Source organism: Notothenia coriiceps, unplaced genomic scaffold, assembly GCF_000735185.1.
Source record: "Notothenia coriiceps isolate Sejong01 unplaced genomic scaffold, NC01 NC01_scaffold00017899, whole genome shotgun sequence".
NCBI lineage: Eukaryota > Metazoa > Chordata > Actinopteri > Perciformes > Nototheniidae > Notothenia > Notothenia coriiceps.
The window spans coordinates 25,764-30,802 of NW_011350600.1; the positions used below are offsets into that span (position 1 = coordinate 25,764).

Sequence of the window (5,039 nt, forward strand, 5' to 3'; positions counted from 1 at the left end):
GTCTCGAAATTTAAGACTTCGAGAAAACCGGTTACAGGAAAAATTGATCCTCCTTGCCACCTTCTTTCGTCGACTCCCATACAGATGTGGAAGCCACCCAACTACCATTTTGCTTTCTCTATGGACAGAAGTTATACCCTATTATTTCAACTTTGAAAAATATTTAAATAGGTGTGGGTGTAAAGGGATTTTACAAGTCTGAAAGATTGTGGAATTATTCCTCTTGAGGGGATTTTTACACTAATAACAAATATGAAAAATAATAAATAAAAGACAATTTTATGTTTATAACTTTATTTTATCATTTTTATACATAACCTCCACAAAAATTCACAAAAATCATAAAAAAATTCATTAAAAATTTTAATAAAAATGTGATAATCATGTATAAATTATATTAAAATAAATTAGAATGTAAAAAACACTTTGAACAAAGACTAGGTGTTTACATTATTGTACGACCCGGATAAGACCGGGCTATAAATGGTTTTAAAACAAAAAAGGTCTGAAAAGAATGCGGAAAAAAAACCTCCGGCCACAGATGGGGAAAAAAAACCCTTGGAAAAATTTTTGGATCAAAATCTGAACAAGACTAGGATATTATTTTATCCACCCGTATAAACAATTTTCAAGGGGCATAAAAGATTTGAAAGGAACCCTGAAAATATGTACTCAAAAATCATGGTCTACAGTGGGTATAAGAAACTGAAAAAGGGTAACAATCTTTTTTATCGAAAATAAATACCGTGGGTATAAAAAGTGGTGAAAGAAAAACTGAAGAAAAGACTGCGGTTTATGGATTTTATTTCTAAACGCGAACAGAAGAGGAGTCACCTCTAGGACGTCGGACCAACTTCGCCGCGCTCGGCGAGCCGATATCCAGGCTATACAAATTGTATGAAACAACATGACTCTACAGTCGTAATACTCGCCAATTCGAAAAAGGGTAACAAGTTTTTTCTTTGAAATAATGTGATGCTATAGAAAATCGGTAACGTCTGGAAAAGTAGTGGGGAAAAACCCTGTTAAAATTTTGTGGGACCAAAGACTGCGATACATTTGTTTTATAGCACACGCAGAAACGAAGATGTAAACAATGCTCGTCTTTTCTCGGTTTCTGTCCGAATTACAATTGATCTTAGTTAGCCGGTAATTTTTTTCTTTAACTTCTATTTTTTTTTATTTTTTAATGTGTTAACTAATTTATACGCACACACGAGAGTGGCAGTCACCGACCTCTAAGGACGTCCCGACCACTGTGCGCCGGCGCTGGAGGATACCGGCTGTCAAGGTTGTAGCGACTCCCGACTCGACCTCCAGGTCGCCCCCCGCGTCCCGGCCTCCTGCCGCCGGCCTCTTCCGGTTTTCTGCAGCTGGACCGAATGCTTTCGACGGTCTTTCTCCGACCCCAGGCACCACTCCCTCAGCGACGCGACTGGTGGGCGCGCGCCGGGGTTTTGACCCGGAGCACGACGTCCACTCCCGCTTCGCGGAGCGTCACCAAACTTTTTTCGCTTTTTTCAGAACTTTTACATTTTCTTTATACAGCTATTTGTTACCACAAAATTCTGTACCCCTTCTTCTCAGGTTTTATACACTGTAGGACATGGAGTTTCTAAAATTTTTTAGTCTACTTAATCTTTTGTGCCTTGTAAAATGTTTATACTGTACTGGCTTCAATCAATAATACCAGTCTTTGCGTGACTCCTCTCTGCGGGTGGGTAATAAAGTTTACTAAAGCTTGTTCTCCGCCTATAATTGGCGCACATCATCAGTCCCACCCCAGCGCGTTGGTTCGCCGAGCAGAATCCGGGGGCCGACAATATACGAAAGGGAGGATTAATACGAGGGGACACCGCCTGATAAATTTTATTACTTTGAAATAAATATATGGCGTGGAAAAGGGACCGAGAGGCTTAGAGGTCCGGTAAACAGGAAGGGGTACTGGGGCTACTCGTCGGAGTATCCTTCACTTTGCTCTCGGGGCGGACGGCTGGCTGACAATAGGTCAGAATATATTGTGGTAGCGTACGAGTTTATTATTTGACATAAAGATACTCGTTTTTTTCTTTTTTTTTGTAAATTAAAATAAAAAAATTCAACGGATAGTAGGTAGGAATGATAGCCGTAAACGTTGAACTACTGCAATGTCTTCGTCAGACTCAACATAACAGCCGGTATGCCCAAGTAGCCGTCAATACTCGCCCCCGGGGGTTGGGGACGAGTGTTGTGTGCTAACCCGTCGCCCGCCGGGACATCGGCATCTAGGTAGAACCCGAACCAGTAGAATTTTCAGTCGAGGGGTTTACGACTTTTTCCCACCCCCGTGGGGACCGGAGTCACCGAAGTAAATTTTTTTTGGTCATGTTACTAATCCAATTTTTCAGGTGATGTAGACAACACACACAAGTCCACGACCGTTCCCGTCCTCCTCGTGCCCACCTGCGTCGCTGACGCGAGGGGGCCCCAGGCTCCGGAAGCCCAAGACTTTCGTCGCAACCCTCCTCCGCACTTGGTTCCGCCGGCTGCGCCACTCCAAGCGACGGGGTCCCTTTTGTTCTCAAGTTCCCGGCCCCTCCGACCCCGCAAGGGACTCGCGCCTAGTCCTCGGCTCACCACCTTCCTGGGACCCCCGGGCGGTTCTCCTTGCACCACAGCGAAGCGATGGGGGTCTCCTGATGGTCGGGAAAGCTACCACTCCTCTCCTGCAATGAATCAATCCAATCCGTAACAATCATCCAATGAACGTTGGAATCGATCGAATCAATCGATGGATCAATCGTAGAAGTCGATCCAAGTGAAACCGTTGAATCGATGAATCAACAATGGTAATCAAATGTAGAAGTCATTCCAAATGAAAAAAATCTATATATATATTGCATGAAAACATTGATCTATCAATTTAATCAATCGATAATCAACAATCGTAGAAAGTCATTGCGACCCCGACCGGTTTCCTCCTTGCACCCACAGGCGTAGAGGGGCTCCTGATGGCCCGGGAGCAGTAAAACTCCGTTTTGTGAGTATCTGTCACACTACAAAATATATAGGACTCTGGATATTAACTTATGGATTTTATTCTATCTATCCTCTTGCGCAAATTTTTGCAGAAACCCGCTGATCGGTCGCATTATTAGCCTAAAGATGACCACAAGTGAAACTGAAACTTGTTTTGGTTCGAAAATTTGCCCTTTTTTCACCGACAGGGTTTGGTGTCCCAACTTGGCGTTTTTAGAACAAGGTAGCATTCTGAAAATAATAAGTACTGTTGTTATAGAGTTATGCGGTTTTAGTCCGCTGCTTAGATTGTACAATAAACCCCCGGAAAAAACACACTTTCAACCACCTTTGTAAAAGAGAATAGTGAGAGTGGTCCACCTTCATTCTAGTCGACTTTGGTTAATCCTTTTTGTATGTAAAGATTAGTACTATCCTGGTTAAGCCGGTGTTGTACACAAGACTAACCAGAATTTCAGAACTCGACATCACTTTCTATATTAATATAGTATATTACGTTGTTAGTATTATGCTTTTACCAAATCACGGCAACACATCTTTATTAGTCAGTTTATTTTAGGATACCGGATATTGTAACACTCTAATACTAAATCAACATAAAGAGGGTATTTTATTAGTAATTTAATAAGGGTCGGTTCTTAGGTTTGTTTTTCATTTACGAATTAGAGACATTTATCACAAAAGTACAATTCCGCCGTTCGTTACAATAAAAACACAAATGGAACTGGAACACTGTACGTCCACATGCACGGTCTCAATGGTGGTCCCGCCAACGATCCGGCTGACCGTCGTAGAATAACTTACCTGCTACCATCAGATCTCTCCCTACTCTGACTTTGTTCAAGCGTGCATTGTCGTCTCACCTCAAGGTTGAATGTTTTTGTATGACCTGAAGTACTTTATTTATTGTTTAAGGGTTGTTGAGGCTCCATCTTATTTCACCATCTCCTCATGAGATGACCCACCTATTGCCCATTTCTAAGTCTTTATTTCTAAGTCTTTATTGTTATGATTTTGTATATATAGTACAGCTACTCTACTTTACTCTACCCAATGATATGCATTCAATGTAACCGCCTATAATGTATTACCATGTGCTGTATGCTTAGGCTGAATGTTTGTAATTTCTTGGTTATTTCTTCCGATGTATGTGTGTGAATGTTGTTTGTATGTTGTACTTGTTTGTTATTTGTTTTCTTGGGACCCCCTTGAAAACGAGGTGATTCACCTCAAGGGGTTTATCCTAATAAAGAAATTTGAATATATGTCGGGGGCGGGAGATTCATGTGATTGGTTGTTGGTCGCGTTGCTCGCAAAAAATCGGCAAGCTTCAGACACGCCCAGCTTCAAGATTTTTTGATGCCTGGAGTGTAGACGGGCCTTTAGGGTTTGGAAAAGCCTGTTTGCTAACCCTTGGTTACCTCTTTGTCTGAGAATGTGTTCTGCAGAGAGTTTGAGATCAACTAAAGCATGCAAACTTTTGAACTAATTTAAATGGACTACATTTTATAATTAAAAACAAGTTGCCACTGAAGATGATGAAAGATAATGGTAACTGACTGTGAAGAATTTGTGCCAATTAAGACCCGTGTCCTATAGATTCTCTTTGCATTGCTTGAGAAGACTTTCAGGGATCTTCCTCATTTGTTTTAATTAAACAAAGTGCATTTTTATTCTTGTTGGATTTGTTTTAAAAGCAGTGTCCAAAGGGTCCATTTCTATTATCAGAGTGTACTTTTCCATGTGTCTTCATGTGTTTGAAGACAATTCTACAGTTGCTTTAGCTTTAATTCAGTCCAACTTCTACAATCGAGAATACTTTTGAGATTAATCTGCATTCCTAGCAGAAAGTACTAATATGCATAAATGGGAGAAAAAATACATGTTTAAAAATGGTCCCATCAAACATAAGCAGCATTCCTAAGTGGAACAGAAGCTGACTTATATTTTTATTATATATCATATTTCTTTTTTTCTGAATTTGTTCATACGTTACATGTTTAGTTTTCGTGCACTAAATG

At 40.7% G+C, this 5,039-nt stretch overlaps 1 long non-coding RNA gene across 1 annotated transcript in view; it reads left to right on the forward strand.

Annotated features, from left to right (window-relative positions):
- LOC104950706 (uncharacterized) overlaps window positions 1-4,238 on the forward strand; it is a 13,644-nt gene extending 9,406 nt beyond the window's left edge. The window contains exon 3 of the long non-coding RNA XR_798949.1: window positions 3,813-4,238. This is a non-coding gene — a long non-coding RNA (uncharacterized lncRNA). The remainder of the gene's footprint in view (window positions 1-3,812) is intronic.
- The last annotated feature ends 801 nt before the right edge of the window (window positions 4,239-5,039 follow it).